The sequence below is a fragment of the Oryza glaberrima genome, chromosome 2, assembly GCF_000147395.1.
Source record: "Oryza glaberrima chromosome 2, OglaRS2, whole genome shotgun sequence".
NCBI classification, from domain to species: domain Eukaryota; kingdom Viridiplantae; phylum Streptophyta; class Magnoliopsida; order Poales; family Poaceae; genus Oryza; species Oryza glaberrima.
The window spans coordinates 19463504-19483921 of record NC_068327.1 but is presented as its reverse complement, the minus strand read 5'-3'; positions in this window follow the sequence as shown (position 1 = coordinate 19483921).

Genomic DNA, 20418 nt, shown 5'->3' with positions numbered 1-20418 from the left:
TCTCATCAATTGATCAAGCCCCTCGACTGAAAGATTATTATGCATTGCATGCTTCTCTTCAGAAAACTTTCTACAAATAAGATATGATTAGAAATTTTGTTTGTAACAAACTAAATATAATGAAATTTTCATCACATACTCTTGAAATTTGTCCACCATAGAGCAATTAGTCAGGACATATAACATCGCAGCATTCAACTCTTGTGGACTAAGGTCTCGAGGCACACCTCTAGCATGAAGCATGCCCTGTTCCTGGAACACATCTAAGGTGCAACCATCATTTTGCACCACTGTACCACCATTGTTGTATCTATTAGGCTTGTTCCAGGTTGTTCTAATGTCTTTGTTAAAATAAATAGACATAAAATTTGTTGTCTCTTCTACAATATATGCCTCCACGATTGAGCCCTCTACTCTTGCCTTGTTACGAACTTTAAGACGAAGTTTGCGCATACACCTATAAATATATTAGAAAATTTTCAATTTAATTGACAAGACAAATAGTATCTAAGCTAGTTAAAGCTACAATACCTTTCAAAGGGGTACATCCAACGAAATTGTACAGGACTGCCAACCCTTGCCTCATAAGGAAGATGTAGAATCAAATGTTGCATTGAATTAAAGAAACCCGGTGGAAACATTTTGTCAAGCTTGCATAACAGAACTACAATTTCCTTTTCAAGTCTATGCATTTGTTCTTTATCAATTTCTTTGGCGCACAACTGTCTATAAAAAAAAACTTAGTTCAGACAAATCCTTCCATTCTTTCTCTGGAATGAACCCCCTCAATGCAACTGGTAGCAGACGTTCTATAAATATGTGAAAATCATGGCTTTTCAACCCAATAAATTTGCACTGAGACAAGTTCACAGCTTTCTTTAAGTTAGCTGCAAACCGATCAGGAAATTTCAAGTCCTTAAACCACTTCATAATGGTCAATTTATCCTCCTTTGTAACACAATATTTTGCCCTAGGCTTTTGCCACCTACCATTGGTGCTTTTAGTCATGTTTAGAGTTGGTCGATCACAAATATCAGCCATGTCAAGTCGTGCTTTCACATTATCCTTAGTTTTATCTTGAATATCTAGGCAAGTGCTCAACACTGCCTCTGCAACATTTTTCTCATTATGCATGACATCAATGTTATGACGAAGCATCAATTTCTTGAAGTATGGTAATTTCCATAAACCACTTATACCTGTCCAATTGTGTGTCTCCCCAAACCCTTCAAAGGTATGCTTACCGGTTCTATCAGGAACAAGGCTCATGAGCTGCTTGTATATCTCATCACCAGTTAAGCGCTCTGGGGGAAGATCTAACACTTTTGTTTTCTTTCGAAAACATTTTAAGCTCCTACGAAATTCATGATTACTAGGGAGGAACCTCCTATGGCAATCAAACCAACAAGCTTTATGCCCATGCTTCAACTGAAAGGCCTTCGTACCACCCCCACATATAGGACAAGCAAGTTTTCCGTGGGTGCTCCAGCAAGATACTAAGCCATAAGCAGGAAAGTCATGAATAGTCCACACTACTGCAGCCTTCATATTGAAGTTTTGCTTCAAAAAACGATCATATGTGACAGCTCCATTCATCCATAGATCAAGAAGCTCATCAACTAGAGGCTCCATGAAAACATTTAAGTTTTTCCTGGGTGCTCTGGGCCAGGAATAACAAGTGAAAGAAGAATATTATTATCTTTAGTGCACATTTCAGGTGGTAGATTATATGGAGCAACAAAGACTGGCCAACAAGAGTATGCAGTTGAAGCTATACTAAATGGTGTAAAACCATCTGTTGCTAGACAAAGCCGCACATTCCGTACCTCCTGAGAAAAATCAGGAAACTCCTTATCGAATTCCTTCCAAGCTTCCCCATCCGAAGGGTGACCCATAACATTGCTTTCCTCACGAGGCCTTGCATGATATCTCATATGCTTTGCCATGGTCTTAGACATGTACAATCGCTGCAACCTTGGAGTGATGGGGAGATATCGCAAAACTTTCCGTGGGACTCGCTTTGATCTATTTCCTCTAGCCGACTCTTCATACCGAGCCTCACCACAAACAGTGCAGTTTTCTTTATGCTTGTTTTCCTTATAGAAAAGCATGCAATTGTTTGTACATGCATGAATCTTCTTGTATGGCATGCCAAGACTGTGCACAAGCTTTTTAGACCTATGGTAATTTTTGGGGAGTTTATTTCTAGCCTCATCTCCTAAACTATCATGTAGTAGATTCATTATTTCATTATAGCAGGCTTCTGACATGTTATTTTGTGTTTTGATACTCATTAGACGTGCCACAATTGACAAACGTGTTTGTCTTGTATTCTCATGCACTGGTGTGTCTACTTCCTCTAGCAATCTGTATAGTTCTGCAGCTGTAGGTGTTGGTTCCTCACTCGGATTAACATCATGTGCAACAATTGCATCAGTTAACATTTCATTCATTTGATCTACCGGACCTATATGTTGTTCTGCTTCATCTTCCTCAAGTATTTCTGGCTCACCATGACTAGTCCACCTTTCATATCCTAATTGGAAGCCATAACGGCATAGATGGAGTGTCATTTCCTCTCTTGTGCGTTTGTGGCAGCAAACACACTTACTACATGGACAATAAGATTTCCCATCAACAGTAACTTCAGGCAATGAAAAAGCATGGTCTAGAAATTTTTCTAACCCCTGCCTCCAAGCTGTACTAATGACCTGCCCTTTTTTTCAGAGTACATCCAACCACGGTCTTCCTCCATTAGCAGGTTGCCTGAGTGTATCATTCAAAATTTTATATACTATATTGCGGAAGTTAAAAATGAGTATATATGGGAGTTTTCTACATTCAACAGACAAGGGCATGATTGTGCAGAGAAGAATGACAGTATATAGATTCCTAAAAAAAAATGGACAATCTGCAGGGGAAGTAAACTAAAGGACAATAGTACATGTCTTGAAGAATTCTACGGTGCCAACAGGTGTGCATGTAATATGGGAATACTGTGAAGTGAAGGGCAGGTTCGCTACATCCCAGATAAAAGGGAGAAGTGGATTTGGAGATTTGAGAAGAGGAGTATTTTCAGAATTTTTATGACAGAGCCAGCACTAGGCCACCTAGGCGAATAGTAGAGGCCACAGCGCAACATCCACTACAGATCTTTGATAATTATCTGAATTTAGCACATAGTTGTTCATCCACTACAGATCATTGCTAGAAAATTGCACTCAACAAAAATCGAAAATCAGAATAATGGAGAGAATAAGGCCATTGCAGGAAGAAAACTTTGAGGGAGGGAGAGCAGGAGGGAGGGATGACCATACCTTGACGTGGAGTGGTGCCCTCGCGTGTGCCCGGCGAAGCAAATTCTGCCGGTAGGGAGAGGAGGGACCGGCGATGACGTACGGAGAGAAGGGAATTCACAGATTCAATCTAATGAATCAGTTTTGCTACCAACTATTTCGAAGGAGAAAAGACGCAAGAGTTATATATTACTTATCGCGTGGGCGGCGAATTTGCGCGCGTATTATTTTAGGAGATCGGAAGTGGGCGCGAATAAGGAAACCGTCGGCCACACTCTGCGAATTGGAAATTTTTAGGTCGCTAACACGTAGTTTAATATTTTGGTGCCTCTTTGTTCAGTGTGCAAGGCGTAGCTCAGCTGGTTTGGAATCATCATATTTATGTGTTGGAGGTCTTGAGTTCAAACCCAAGAACTGAAATATATATTTTTTAAAATTTCGGATTGTATTACATCATGCTTACAAAATAGATAATATTAATAAAATATGGCCACATTTTTATGCTCATGATTTTTTTTTTGCACAATTTTAATACTATTGAATAATGTTCTCTTTAGTTTGACGTAAATGCATGCCATTTCATAAACTTATCTGGTCAAAGTTATAAATTCTTTTAATGCAAACATACATGAGCATACATGGTTGTATCATGTGAAAAATAATCGTATACCATTGCATTTGTAAAGAAATGAGATAATAATTTATGAGATTGGGACGTAACTACAAAGGTGCCATGAAGCGGGTACATACAGTGGGCAGGGGGCCGAGTTAATGAAATGGAAAAGGAGAAAATTGGCTATGAGAATAACTCGTACGAAGAGGATATATGAGAATAAAATGGATAAGCATATATACTATCTTTGATGCTAAGCACAAGATGTCTTACATATGAAACCAATCAAATTGAAGATAACAACTATGTGGTTAATATGGTAAAGACTAGAGAGTCTATTAATTTATTGTGCCCACGTGTATATACTTCAATTTGATCTAAAATAAAGATTTTAAAAAAACAAAGTTACTATATATAAGGACGTTTGTTTTTTTCAGTTATAGCCTACAGTACATATTATATTACATTTTTTAATGCAAATATAGTTCTCTTTGTCACATATTATTGCCAAAGGTACCATTGTGAACCATCGGTAAAGTTATGTCCTCTCGGTAATTTTTTCCTGTACCTTCGGAACTTATAACCATTTCCGAGAGGTATATTAAACCCATCGGTTACTAATATACCCCGTCAGTCACTAATAATAATTTCCGAGAGTTATATTAAACCCCTCGGTTACTAATATACCCTGTCGGCCACTAATAATCATTTCCGAGAGTTAAATTAAACCCCTCGGTTACTAATATACCCCGTCGGCCACTAATAATCATTTCCGAGAGTTAAATTAAACCCCTCGGTTACTAATATACCCTGTCGGCCACTAATAATAATTTCCGAGAGTTGAATTAAACCACTCGGTTATTAATATACCCCGTCGGCCACTAATGATAATTTCCGAGAGTTAAATTAAACCTCTCGGTTACTAATATACCCCGTCGGCCACTTAAAACCATTTCCGAGTGGTATCTTATAACTCTCACTCACTGATATATCCCGTCGGCCACATGCTAAATAGCCGAATGTTCTCATAACAACCCTCATTAAAATTTCAAACGGTCGGCCACCTAAATCTTCCTGACGGTCTGTAGGATTTTTTGTTTGGACGCTTGGCAAATCTTAGGATTCTAGTAGTGGCGAGCACTGGGACTGGGGCAAGGAGGACGCGAAGACGGTGATTCGGCGGGTGCTGGGTCTGGACACCGCCGAGCAAACACTGATCCCAGACGGGATCATTCCCCTCTGCAGCGACCACGACCGAGAGAGCATCCTAGCTGTGATGTCGGCCGTCGGTGCCGACATCATCGGCGCGGGTAGCAGTGGCGCGACCGCAGGCGGGAACCGGACCAGCGGCTCCGGCGGGGGTGGCAGCTCCAGGGCACCCGGCCCGAGCCGCGGGCCCGGGGACAATTCGGCCAGCGACCCGAAAGGGAAGCGGAAAATGTCCGAATCTCGACCGCCATCTCCTCCGCACAGAGGGGGCGCCGAGCGCGTGGCGGACCTACCGCCGGCGGGCCACAAGCGCCCCGCCATGCCTGAAGTTGGCTGGAAGAAGAAGCGACTCTAGAAGATAGGTCAAACGGAGCCGTGCCGGGGGAGTTTCATCGAGCCCCCGAAGTGGACCTTCAACCGCCCTCCCCGCAGGTACGACTGCCGGCGTCCGCTTCGGTGATCTTTACTCATCTCGGCCTCTTGTTCCTTCCTCTTCTTTTTCTTTGTTAACGCGATCAGGGTTCTTCTATAGCGAGATTCCTTCCCAAGGGGTCTCAGCGTCCGACCCTTTGCAGGGGTCAAAGTCCGAGCGACCGAAGCGGCCCGGGCTCGGCCAATCGAGCGCCACGGGGCCTTCACAGCCTTCCGGCGGGGCCCACGGGCCGCACACCGGGTCTGGCCCCGAGTCCACCACAGCTGGGACACGACCTGCCGCGAGCGACAGCGGCGGCGGCGTCCCTCCCGGGGGCGACTCCGAGGCTCAGACCCGTGTAGAGCGCCACCCGGGAGCGGGGCCGAGGGGGTCGCGGCCCGGAAGCCGAGGCTGGGGGCGGCCCTGAGGCCGAGGCCGAGGCCAAAACTGGGGGCGCACCCGAGGCCGAGGCCGAAGCCGAGTCTGCCCGAGGGCCCGAAACGGGGGGCGAGAGGAACAGCCGCTCCTCCTTGCATTTGGGGCGCCCTCGGGGCTGGCCGCGCGGGAGAGGGGTTGAGAGGAGCACCCCGTCTCGCGGGGGATCCAGCAGCACTCCGTCGTCCCGGGGGCGGACCGCAACTTTCCCTTCTCCGACTCCGGCAAGTATGGAGCCGCTCCTGCAGGTGCTCGTCGCTGCCGATTCCACCGTCCGGGAGGGTCTCAACGCCCAAGTTCAAGCCCTGGCGGAGGAGCGGGCGGCCCTGGAGGCAGAGTGGGCATAGCTCGCGGCGGACCGCGCGCGGGTTGACGAGGGGCGCCGCGCCGTGGATGACGTGGTGGAGGTGGGGCGCAAAATGTGCCAAGCCCAACTGGCAGAGATCCAGGCGTGCGAGGAGACGCTGGACTCTGTCATGCGGGACACGGAGGAAGAGCGGCAGGCGGCACTGATCGCCTCAAGTGTCCTGGATGAGGCGCTGGGTGACATCCGCTTGCAGTACGAAGCCCATGCCGAGGACCTAGCGAAGAGGGTCGAAAACGCCCGCGGTGTCCTTGTCGCGGCTGCCGCCCAAGAGCGGCGGGCATCGGAGGCCGACGCCTCATTGCAGGCTCGGACGGCGGCACTCGAGGCCGAACGCAAGGCCTTGGATGAGCGCGCCCGCTCTGCGCAGGAGTTTGAGGCCACGATTCGTCAGCGTATCGAGGTCCTCGACCGGAACCAGCGCGAGCAGGACATGCGCAGCCGGGATCAGGCGCAGCGAGCCCAGGAGCTGGAGGGGCGAGCTCAGGCGCTGGAGGAGCGAGCGCATTTGCTAGACCAGCAGGAGTCCGCCTTGGCCGCCCACGAGAGAACGGCGGCGGAGGCGGAGGCCTCCCTTCGTCTTCGTGAGGAGGCCGCAGCCGAGCGTGAACGGACCACCCTCGCTGCGAAAGCTTTGGCGGCCCGTCGCGCGGAGGAGCTACAGCTCTGGGAAGAGGTATGCCGGGAACGGGACGCCGTGCTTGCCGAGCGCAAAGCCGAGGTGAACCGCCGTGAGGTGGCGGCGCCGGCTGGGCGAGCAACTCGCGAAACACGAGGAGGCCGTCGCCGGGCGCGAGGCTCGGCATCTGAAGAGTGCTCATGCCGAGCGCGCGGCGATGGCAGCGAGGGCTTCTGAGCTGGAAGCCCGGGAGAAGGACCTGGCGGCGGCGGGTAGCCCAGCGGTGCGGAGTTGGTGAGCCAGCTTACCGCGGCTCAGAGCACCCTTGCTGACCTAGGGCGCTTGGTGCAAGACCAGGCTGGGAGATCGCGGCCCTCCGCCTTACCCACGAGATCAGACCCGGGCAACTCTCCGATGCCGTCGATCGGCTGGAGCGTGCGGGGCGCCGAGTGGGCATCTCCGTACGCCGGGATAGGAAGCTCCCTCCCACACAGCTGGCACTCGCGATCCGGCTGGACGGGCTGGCGGCGGATCTGGAGAGGCTGGAGGAGGAGGTCGGCGAGACCGTGAAATCGTCATTGGCTTCCTTGGCGCGGGCTGCGGTGGAATTGGTCCTCGCAAGCCACCAAGCACGTGACCCCGACTTCGTCCCATGGCGCGCACTCGAGGATTTCCCCCCGGGGACTTAAGCAAGGGCTCGGGAGCAAGTCCGGGAGGCGGCCGACACGATCGTCTCTAATTTCGAGGGGTCGGCCCCTCGGTTCACCTCCGGACGAGGAGAGCGGGAGCGGAGACGGTGGTGACGACATCGGCGGCGAGGACTGGGACGACGTGGTCAGCGGCGCCGGCCTCAGGGGCTCGGGCACTCCGTGATCATCCCCGCTTTTAATTTCCTTCTGTTATGTGCCTGCAGTGAACACTTCTTATCTTTAGGCCATCATGCCATCTTGTCTATAAATAAAGCTTCCCCTTCGCACTTTCTACCCCTTTGCTTTCTCCATTGAATGCCTGCGGCAAGGAAAGAAGAAAAACAAGAGCAAAAATATTCAATTAACTTCCCTGTGACCGAATTGCCGTTTTTACCCCATCCCCCCTCGGGCTCGTTCCTGTGAAAAGGTAAATCCGCGCTTGGTCCGCGATACCTAAGTGGTGAGGAGAAAGACCGTAGCCCCGAGGGAGCCGCCCAGCGGGACTGGCCAGACCGAGGCTACGACGACCGGGGGTCGGGGACGGCCGTGCGTAGGCCCATCCAAGCCCCCGGGGCGCGGCCCGCGATTAGGCTCCCTTTCGGCGGTTTTTAGGTCGCCCAATGCCACTTAGGGTTCGGAGTAAGTGCGAAATGTCCTTTGAACCAGGACGAGCCAGAGGAAAGAGTAAGAAAAAAGGCACGTAACGGCCTCCACTTTAGGCGGGAAAAAAATTTATTGCTTGGAAAGGGAAAAAGATACAAAGTAATTCACAGTGGTAGCCCCCGGTCAAGCCAGCACAAGCCGAGGGGTTGTGCGGGGGTTGGCCCGAGCTCCTGGAAAGCAAAAAATCGCGACGCTATGGATAGAAGCGGCAGAGGTGTTCGATATTTTAGGGGTTAGGCAACTCCGTGCCATCCTCCGTGGTTAGCCGAACAGAGCCTGGCCGGGGAACGCCGATCACTTTGTATGGCCCTTCCACATTGGTGAGAGCTTGCTTAGCCCCAAGCGCGACAGTATGCGGCGTAGGACGAGGTCGCCAACTTGTAGTAATCGGGCTCGGACGTGGCGCTGATGATAGCGTCGCAGGCTTTGTTGATAGTGCGCCGCCCGCAGGGCCGTGCGCCTCCTCCGCTCTTCCAAGTAGTCAAGATCGTCGCGGCGGAGATTATCCCGGGTGGCCTCATTGTACAGCGCGACACGAGGCGAACCCAGGAAAGCTCCGAAGGTAGGACCGCCTCGGCGCCACACACCAGGAAAAAGGGGGTTTCTCCTGTGGCGTGACTTGGAGTGGTCCGGTTTGCCCACAGCACAGCGGGCAACTCTTCAAGCCACGAATCCCCGTGCTTCTTCAGGACATTGTACGTCTTAGTCTTGAGGCCCTTGAAGATTTCTGCGTTGGCTCGCTCGACTTGGCCGTTGCTCTTGGGGTGGGCGGGCGAGGCGAAGCATAGCTTGATGCCCATGTCGTCGCAATAGTCGCCGAACAGCTCACTGGTGAACTGGGTGCCATTATCTGTAATGATACGGTTGGGCACCCCGAACCGGGACATGATGCCCCTGATGAACTTGAGGGCGGAATGCTTGTCGATTTTGACAACCGGGTAAGCCTCGGGCCACTTGGTGAACTTGTCGATGGCGACATACAGGTGCTGATACCCGCCTCGAGCCGCTTTGAACGGTCCAAGGATGTCTAGCCCCCAAACTGCGAAAGGCCAAGAGAGCGGGATGACCTGTAAGGCTTGGGCCGGCTGGTGGGTTTGCTTAGCGTGGAACTGGAACGCCTTGCATCGTCGCACCCATTCCTGGGCGTCTTGCAACGCGGTCGGCCAGTAAAAACCTTGTCGGAAGGCTTTACCGACTAATGTGCGTGAGGCGGAATGTGCCCCACACTCACCCTCATGAGCGTCGGCAATGAGCTCGACGCCCTGTTCCCGAGAAATACACTTCAAGAGTATCCCGTTGGCGGCCCGTCGGTTGAGGGTCCCTTCTACGAGCACGTACCGCTTAGAGATACGCGCAAGCTTCTCAGCTTCTGCGCGATCCTCAGGAAGAGTATTATTGTCGAGATATGCCCGGATGTCAGTCATCCAGGCGACGTGACGAGGGGGGTCGGGGTCGATCCCCTCGGGCCCCGAGGCCCGCGGGCTGTCGGGGCTCGGGGCGGAGGTCATGGCGTCGGGGTCCCTCGGGGGGTCTAAATGTGCCGACGGCTGCACGAGCCTTTCCTCGAAGGTCCCCGGAGGGAGTGGGGCTCGCGCCGACGTGATATGCGACAACTCATCAGCGATTGCATTGTCGCGTCGGGGAACGTGCCGGAGCTCGAGTCCGTCGAAGTGGCGTTCCATACGTCGTACTTCACGGACGTATGCATCCATTTGTGGGTCGGTGCACTGGTACTCCTTGGAGACCTGATTCACGACTAACTAGGAATCACCTAGGACTAGGAGGCGGCGGATGCCCATTCCGGCCGCCGCCCTCAACCCTGCAAGGAGTCCTTCATACTCTGCCATATTGTTCGTGGCTCGGAAATCGAGCCGAACGACGTACTTGAGGACATCCCTGGTTGGCGAAGTTAGCGTGACTCCGGCCCCCGCACCACGAAGGTTGAGGGAGCAAGCGCATAACCCAGTGCCCGGCGCGAATGTCGGCGCTCGGGTCTCCACCGTCTCCGGGGAGGGAGGGAAGATCGGACGGAAGAGGGTCATCCACGGCGTCCATTCTGCGATGAAGTTAGCCAGAACCTAGCTTTTGATCGCGTGTCGCGGTTTGAAGTGCACGTCGAACTTAGCAAGCTCGATGGCCCACTTCACGACCCGACCGGTGCCCTCTCGGTTGTGCGAGATTTGGCCAAGAGGGTAAGACGTTACGACGGAAACCTGATGCGCTTGGAAGTAATGGCGCAACTTCCTTGAGGCCATTAAGACTGTGTAAAGCATCTTCTGTGCCTGCGGGTATCGGGTTTTCGCGTCTCGGAGTGCCTCACTGACAAAGTAGACGGGCCGCTGCACCTTTCGGTGGGGCCGGTCCTTGCTGTCAGGGGCAACTGCCCCGAGGCGCCCGAGCTCAGTGGCCCCGGGGGGATCCCGGACTAGTTCGGGATGACAGGCCTCAGGGGCAACCGTCAGAGCCTCTCTCCCTCAAATGGGGGCCTCGGGGCCCTCCCGGGGGTCAGGGGCTTCGGGCACCGAGCCGTCCGGGAACGAGGGGCCATGCAACATCCTCAAATCTTAAACTAAAATTTGACTGCATCATGCTGTCTTTTGATTAAATTAGTGTATTTTAAAAATCTACTTGATTCTTAATTTGGTTCAAGTATTACTTCTTTAGAACCCTACTAACTTACTCTAATTATTCCCTTTATTCCAAACCTTAGTGAATTTGAGCAAATTTTCTCAAATTTCAAACTATAGATTATTTCCTTAGCTTACCCTAATATTAGTGAGGATTTACTTTACTCCAAACCCTAGTGAAACCTATCCAAATTGATAGTTTAAATTCAAATCTTTTCTAGGGAAATATTCAAAAATTCTGAAATTCATTGTTCATCGCACACAAGGTGCTCGATGAAATGCCCAGCCCAGCTAGAGCAGCCTAACCACTACCCAATCTTGTGCAAAGTTTAGATTTGATCCTAGGGGACAACATCCCACTCAAAAACCGTGGTTTAGTTGGCCTTCTCCTCCCCCTTGCGCGTGCCGTCCTGGCGTCCGACTTTGCCGCGCGCCGAGCCGCCGCGCGTCGGTCTCTGGGGATCGCACGTGCCCAACCACCTTGGCGCACCGTCACCCGTCCGACGCCCTCAGACCGTCGTCAGCGTACCAATCTTGACGACAACAAAGCCGGGACGACGACCGCCGCAAGAAATCGCCGCTCGACGCCGTGCGCGCTCGTCCAAAGCAACCACCGAGTGCGATTTCGCTTCTACCCGGGGTGAATCGCGCCAATTCTTGTCGCACGGTTGGATTGAAGATAGACGGTGGTTTCCCCTCTCACAATTCAAACCATTCACCCCCGAGTCGACCGTTTTCACCCTCGCCGCTGCCGCGCGTTGCGCCCAAATTGGCGCTAACACGTCGCCAGCCGAATTCACACACGGTCAAGCCAATTCTTCGCCGGTAAGTATTCAAACGTGGCCTCCCGCCACTCAAATTGATCTTGGCCGCCCTCTCACAGCCTCTGCCGCCCTAGCCATATCCAAAGCTCGAGCTCATCCATGGCGATGACGGTGCTCGAGCTCATCCATTCCTCCCAGCCCTATAAATAGGACCCCAATACCTTCCTTGTCCATCATCGATCATCAACAACCATAGCCCCACAACCTCGAAGCTCTGCTTCCCCTATCCATTCCATCAACCACCATCGCCCGTCGGTCGAACACCTTGTGCGCGATCGACTCCACACCCCTCCATCCATCCTCCGCCCTAAATATCCCTTAGAACACCTTATATCAACCATGTTCTAGCATAGTAGACCCTAACCGAAGCCCTGCATCGAGTTTAACCTCGCCGCGTCGAGCCGAGCATCGCCGCCCCGCGCTGCTCTGTTCTTCGCCGCCGAGAAGTTTTTCCGGCCGCAATCCTTCATCTCGGCATATCTCGATGAGTTCTTCTGTTTTAACCATCTACATACTCCCTAGATTCCATTTTAGCAATCACTTTGCACTATCATGTCGCCCTCTGGGCTGCCGACGTGAGCACGGCCGCTGCCTATGGAGGCGCTCGTCGGCAACTACCCTCCACGCCTTGCCAAAGGTTTGGCAAGCTATCGGAATTCATCTAGGTACCTCGTAGATGCTCTAGAACCCCTCCCCTAGCCATGTCTAACTCATATCATCTTGATCACCATCACGGCCTAACCGTGCCACCGCCGCCCTAGCCGCTAGGCCATCCACATATCAAATTAATCCCTCTGCCGCCGCTCGCCATTGCCGGAGAACCCTAGCTCCCTCCCCTCCTCGGCTGCAACCACTTTCCCCCCTCCATCGCCGCCGTAATCACCAACCCTAGCGCCGCCGGCCGCTTTTGGGGATCGGCCGGAGGTAGAAGAAGAGAAGAGAGAGAGACTGACAGGTGGGACCCGCACACAGTGCCATTTCACATTTATTTGATTTTCAAACTTTAGAAGCCCATATCTTTTAAAATATAAATCCAATTCCAGTGAAACTTGGACCAATATTCTTCTAAAATCGTTCTCTATCTTTTGAGCCCCTTTTTGCTATCTTTGCATTTTATTTTATTTTCTCTATTTTTCATATTTTTGGATTTTATTTGAATTTCTTTTGAATTTAAATTTTATATATGTCTAAACCTAGGTCTTGAGGATTCTTCTGACTCAATAGATAATATCAATCAATCTCAGGACATCGAGCAAGGCAAGTTACCATATACCTTTTGATCATTTAAGCCTATATTTTATAAATTATTTATTTATAGCCTTATACTCAATATTCTATTTTCCATGCATAAATTAATCATAGAAACCCAGATAATTTAGTATTGCTTACTTTGCTTACAATCTGGTTAAAATACCTTATACTTAGATTGGGACAGTACGTAAGATTTGGTTGACTTCCGGGTGGCTAGTACTGTCTCGATCGATATAAGTTTTACCAGGTACTTATGTCGAACGAACGGGTACGACCGTAGTTTCTAGAATGGGAACAGACCTAGTTATTATGTTAATTAGCAATATGGCACCTCTGTATAGTGGTTCTTATTTTTAAGTCCTCGCGCAGGAGGCAACTATAGCCGCGAAGGGCAACTTTAACCATTACTATGTACAGGTAAATTGTTTGTGATACTCGAGTATAAACTATATGGTATATTTCTAAACCCTGATCGAGATGATGTGGTGTCATATGATCAGTTCCCCTTAAATATCTCGGAAACGCCAGAACTCCTCTTGCTGCTGTTAACAATACGTTCAGAGCATATAAGGATATAAGTTCATGGAATAGGTGCCATAATTTTTAATGACTTAATACTGGGCCATGACTAAAGCCGATGATTATCAGCAAGTCGTGGACTGCGGGTAAAGCGTACATCTGCTGCAGTAGAATATCTTTGAAACTATTCAAATAGTCGTACTCATGGAGTTGAGTACCGGGACTCATATAGTACCCTGGTTAGAAATCTAAAGTCTATATGTTTTATAAATTCTTGCTATAACTCTTCCAGATTGTCTAGTACTGCTTTTTGCAAAGAACCCTACTATATGTCAATGCATAACATATTTCCATGATAACTTGCTGAGTATTGTGAATACTCATCCTTGCTCTTATAACCCCTTTTTCAGATTTGGGTCAAGAGAAGGACCCTTATGACTATTACTACGATGACCCCGATAACTTAGAGAATCCATAAAGGTTATACCTTCCTAGTCAGAATGTATAGAAACTTCCGTTGTGTATTAATTAGTTAGGTGAGTACCTATTATTGTAAAACCCTTAGTATTGTAAAACTTTAACATATGCAATGAAGAACCAGTTATATTGTATGTATCAATATTTACTGATCCAGGGATTGGTACATTATCTTAGTCGGATCCAAGTTGTTAGTTCTGGGCTCCGACAGGCCATCACCAGTCAAGGGGGCCCCTGGTCCCTTCCCATAGCCGGGTTCGCAATGCGGGTCACCCTCATCGCGTTCAACTACAAGGACGGCACTCACCGCGTGGGAGGTCGCAGCCAAGTAGAGCAGCAACAGTTCCTCTGGCCCTGGGGCTACTAGGATGGGGGGGGAGGTGAGGTAAGCTTTCAGCTGATTGAGAGCTTGCTCTGCTTCCTCCGTCCACACAAACGGCCCGGGAGGAGACTAGTTATATTGTATGCATCCTCTCTATCGCGCGTATTTTCTCGAGATTAGCTTCTATGCCTCGGGAGGAGACTAGAAAACCGAGGAGTTTGCCCGCCGGCACACCGAACACACACTTGTCGGGGTTCAGTTTCATGCGTGTGGACCTAAGACTGTCAAAAGTCTTGGCCAAATCCTGCAACAACGTGTCCTGGTGGCGCGTCTTTACCACCAGTTCATCAACATACGCCTCTATATTGCGCCATATCTAATTACTTAAAGTAATACGAGTCATACGCTGAAAAGTAGGGCCTGCATTCTTTAAACCAAAAGGCATAGTTGTATAACAAAAGGTGCCCACGGGAGTAATGAAGGCAGTTTTTTCCTCATCTTCCCTAGCCATGCGGATCTGGTGATACCCAGAATAGGCATCTAGAAAACACAAAAGGTCGCACCCCGCAGTGAAGTCGACTATCTGATCTATGTGTGGTAAAGGGAAGGGATCCTTAGGGCATGCCTTGTTGAGGTCCGTGTAGTCGATGCACATCCGGAGCTTGCCGTTGGCCTTCGGGACAACCACTGGGTTTGCTAGCCACTCCGGATGGATAACCTCGCGGATGAAGCCAGCCTCCAGGAGCCGCGCCACCTCCTCTCGGATGAAGGCTTGCCGCTCCGGGGCTTGACGTCGCACTTTTTGCCGGACGGGTCGCGCGTCCGGCCGCACGGTGAGGCGGTGCTCGATCACCTCCCTGGTTACCCCGGGCATGTCCGACGGCTTCCATGCAAAGACGTCGGAGTTTGCCCGCAAGAAGGAGACGAGCATGCTTTCCTATTTGGCGTCCAGGGTCCCGCCAATTTTGGCGGTCTTGGACGGATCATCGCTAAGGGGGATCTCCTTGACGGGCACCTCGGCAGCCGAGGTGAGGTGCTTCTTGGAGGCGCGGGACGCAGAGGCCTCCGAGGCCTGCGGCTCCGTGGCCACCGCCAGGTTGTCGGCGCGCTGCTCCGCGCAGGCGAGGGCGACCTTGACATCGCCAAAGACGGTGATGGGGCCACTAGAGCCCGGCATCTTCATCTGGAGGTAGGCGTAGTGGGTGGCGGCCATGAACTTCACTAACGCAGGCCTGCCCAGGACCGCGTTGTAGGGCAGATTGAGGTCCGCCACGTCGAAGTCGATCCGCTCGGTGCGGAAGTTGGTGGAGTCACCGATGGTTACTGGGAGCTCAACGTGGCCGAGAGGCCACGTGTGTCCTAGAGTCACGCCGATGATCAGCAGTGATGGCTGGAGCTTCATCCCCGGGGCCTTGAGTGCGTCGAAGATGGCCGGGGAAATGATGCTCAGGCTGGCCCCCCCATCGACCAGGACTCGCTTCATCTTGACGTTGTGGATGGTCGGGGAGACCACGAGAGCCAACTTCCCACCCCGAGCAAGCACCGTCAGATGGTCGCTCTGATCGAAGGTGAGCTTCACCTCCGACCAACATGCCTTCCGTGCAGCCTCGTGAGTCGGGACGATGGCCAGAAGCTCACGCCTCATGGCCTTGAATCCACGACGGGAGGTGTGAGCGCAAGCCCCCCCGTCAAGAGTGGCAACAGTTCCCTGAGGTATCTGGAATTCCAGATCCTCGCTGTCATCGCCATCATCGGCGGGGGCCTTCTTCTTGGACTCCTCTCGCCGATCATTGGTGGGGGTCGCGGGGGCTTTGCCCTCCCGTCGACTCTGCCGCTTCTCCTCATCAGCTTTCCGAAACCGCTCGGCCAAGTTCATGACCGAGCGGCAGTCGGCGAGACTGTGCCGATAAGTATTGTGCACCGAGCACCACTTGTCTGCCAATCGACCCTCACCGGAGGGGGCGGTGGAGCTCGGCTTGCCACCGGTGGCCTTTTCCTTGCACGGGGCCCGCGAGGACCCATCAGCCGCAAGGATGTGGCCCTCGTCATCAGAGCGGACCGGCTTCCGCTTGCCCCTCATGTCCCACCGCTTGGAGCGAGGGGCAGTCTCGGGGGCAGCCGCAACCGCCACACCGGTGTTGGGGGAGTTCCAAGCCCACGCCTCCTCCTTCCGAGCCACCTTGTCCGCTAGCTCGAAGAGCTCGGCGGTGGTCTTAGGCTCCTTGGAGGCGATCTTCTCTAGCATGCGGTTGTGCCGCACGCCGTTCCAAAATGCATAAACGACCGCGTGGGCCGGGATGCACGGAATAGTGTTGCGGACCTGGCAGAAGCGCTGTATGTATGAGCGGAGGGACTCGTCGTCCTTCCGCTGCACAGCATGTAGGTCCGCCTCCTCCCCCGGACGGGGGTATGTGCCCTGGAAGTTCGTGATGAACTGCTGGCACAGGTCCTCCCATGAGTGGATGGTGTCGGGGGGCTGGGTCATGAGCCAGCCGCGCGCCTGACCCTTAAGAGCCATGGAAAAATAATTCGCCATGATCCGGTCATCCCCTCCCACCGCCACAATGATCGTGGTATAAATTTGGAGGAACTCGGAGGGATTGATGCTGCCATCATATTTCTCCGTGAGGTTGGGGCGAAACTTTAGGGACCACCGGACGTTCCGGAGACTTGCCACGAAGGCCCTACAACCAATTCCCCAGGGGTGGACGTGAGGGGCTGGCCGCCGTGCGAGGAGGAACACGGCACTGCAGACGAGGAGGCGCCTTCTCCCATGCGGGCAGCGCGGCGCTCGTCTCGGCGACGCTCGATGTTGACTCGAGTGTCCTGCTCCCCGTAGAGGCTATCATGATGCCTCCGACTTCCCAAGGCCCCTGACGACGTTGGGGCCGTAGATCGCCTCGAGGCTGTGGCTGTCCGACGAGCCCTCCTCCTTGCTGACGAGGAGAGGGCGGTGGAGGTACGTGACGTACCTGTGGCGGTGGAACGGCCACTCGCGGCTAACTGCCGCTGGGCAGTGGTGACCAAGTTGGCGACGTCGTCCAACCATCGTTGGACGGGGTCCTCCGGCTCCGCGTTCATCGGAGGGTGCCGCAGGAGGGCTCCCGCCGCCTGAAGCGCGCCCTGGGGCGAGCTGCCATCGCGATAGGTCAGGCGGCGGCCCGCTCTGACGTGCCGTGGCCTCCCCCCGTTCGGAGGCGGGGAGAGGGCCGAGCCACCCGATCGGGCGGGATCCTCCCTCCGCGGGGGGTCGCGGAGGGGCGGAGTCCGAGAGTTGCGTCGGCGGTGACGCGGGTCGCGACTCCCGCTGGCATCCTCACTCCCGGAAGGAGTGGGGGTGTGCACCTCCACCTCTTCCTCCAAAACCTCGACCATGATCGTCGAGGCCGGAGGAAAACTTGGGGCGGAAGGAAACGACTTCCCTTCGAAGCGCGCGAAATCCCCCTACCTAGAGCGCCAGCTGTCGAGGAGTGATCCTCTCTAGCAGGAGATCGTGGGATCCCCCTTTCGAGAGTTCGGCCGGGGGAAAAGGCCCGCCTCTAGAAATCGCGTCTCCACCCCCAAGGCTGCTAGCTAGCGTGTGCACAACGAGATTATACAGGTTCGGGCCGCTATGAAGCGTAATACCCTACTCCTGTGTATGGGATTTAGACTGAGAGTTACAAAGGTTCCTAAACTCCGAAGAGTGCTTTGCTTCCCTTCTCCTAGAGCTCAGGTTTTCTGAGAGTCATCCCCTTTCTCGGTGGGCAAGGTCCTCCTTTTATACCTCAAGGGGATACCACATGCACTGTCTCTACCTACTCTCCTATTGGGTGGGGACCCACCCTACCTTGACCGGATCTCGACCCGTGCCTTCACCTGGAAGCTAAGCCACAGCTTGTCCTTGAGTGGGGCCCAGCGCCGTCCCTCGCCTGACACGGGGGACAGCCCTGTCATTCCCTCATTAATAGGTGAAGACTTGTGGTGGCCGCCCTTTCGTGGGGAGAACTCCGAATGACGCCCTGATGGGACGGGTCATACCTACCTCCACTCCACCGGAGGCAGATGCGACGTGGGGGCACAGCCGTCCATCCAGTCGGATGTGACCGGCGACAGGCCGGTCACAGATCGGTCATTCCTGACCGACGCGTGCCAGTCGGGCACGCCGCACGTCTGCCCCTACTGCATTGAATGCGGCATAGGGCAGTTGGGGCACTGCGCGCATTAAAGGTGGTTCAGACTGGGCCCCCTCCCCACTTGCTCCCCCGCTAGATGGCAGCTGGGCGAGGGCCTCGGGGCAAAGTGGTGCGAGGGCTCGAGGGGCATGACGTGGCACCCCGAGGCCCCCTGGCCGCTCCTGCAAGTCGCGGGGTGCGGGGATAGGGCCAGGCTGTAGGGTCAGGTGACAGGATGAGAAGGTAAATTCCCCTCACTTCGCATACCTCCGGGCCCATATCTCCGACAAATACAATCTCGGCGCATCGCCACCCTTTTTACTTCCGTTTTGTTTTGACGAGTTCTTGCTTTCGGGTTGAGCTGGATCGGTTTCGATCTTCAACAAGAGGTAAAACTTGTTATGGCGGCTTGCGTTCTCGGGATTAGTGCTTCCATCTTCATAACACTCTAATCTTGTTTATGTAATTCACCGGGTTATCATATATCTTATATAATCTTCGGCAATATCGTTATCTAACCTACAATCGGCTAAAATCTGTTAGAAGGCAGCCGATTAGGTTAAATACCGATGTTGACCTAGATTATATAGGATATCCACCACTCTATGACACATCCAACGGCTTGATTGTCTAGATATTGTCCTTCTTTTCATACTTATAGCTGCATCAGTTGAGTTTGACCTTATGAGTCGTGATTAGAATCTAAATCTCTAGCTTGTCTTTGGTTGCCGATTAGGGTAGTATCGAAGTTTCAGCCAATCTTATCTGATTTGACTATATTTATCTTATAAGCTTTATTGACATGTTAAATCTGCCCTTTATGTTAAGATCTTGTTGCATGTAAGTATATTAGGCTATCTGTTTGATATATTTTACTCGCTTTAATATCTTAGTATAGAGTGATATCGGAGTATTAGCCGATACATGCTAGATCTTCCTGATCGGCTATGCTATGAACATATATAGTCTTGTTATTAATATATATTTCGATCTAAACTGTCTCGGCATGGCGACCGATCTATCCTAATCACTTGATTTAAGTATATATCGATATAAGGACTATATATCGTTAATATCTACAGCCGATCGAGTAGATTTAGTTCTTTCTTGTTTATTAATGACTGTCGATCGATGCATATATGACATCAGCTCAAAGATAAATGATATGTCATCGGCACCTAGCCGATCGGCTATCGTTTATGGAATTAACCGCGGTTTCTTTGTCTTTATTTCTTGCTGATTGCAGGATCAAATCAACTAGCACGCTCATACACCTAAAGGCAAGCTTTTGGACCTGCACTGGAATTAAGCAGATCTCCCAGACCTCGTGTTTTTACATCAACACACTTATACTGAGTATCAGTCGACACCTACTAGGTATCAGGCGATACCGTAGAGGTATCATCATGTCCGAACGCCTACTAAGTATCAGGCGATACCTCAGATGTATCATCATGTTTGAACACGAGGTATCCGCCGATACCTAGCAGGTATCAAGTGATATCTCAGAGATACCATCCTGTACGAACGGGACACCGTCACGTAGAATTTCCCTTTATATTTAGCAAATATTTGTTAATTTAGCAAATATTTGTTATTATATTTGTTCCGTTTCATATTCATTTCGTATCTATATTCGATTCTATTTTCTTATTCGGGTTTTCAAATCCGATTTTGAGAAAAAATTATAAAAAACGAACGTGATAAAGCTAGTTTCCGATTTCGAAAAAGAATAGTGCCTTTATCCTAAAATATAACAATTTATATCTCTCAAGATTTGTCTCAAAATATAACAACTTCTTCACCAACATTCTCTTCCCAACCAATCACAACCCTCCACCATTCACTTTTCCCACCTACCTCCACTACTCATCCAATCACAACCCTCCACCATTTAGGCCCTGTTTAGTTCCCAAAATAAAAATTTTCACGCTGTCGCATCAA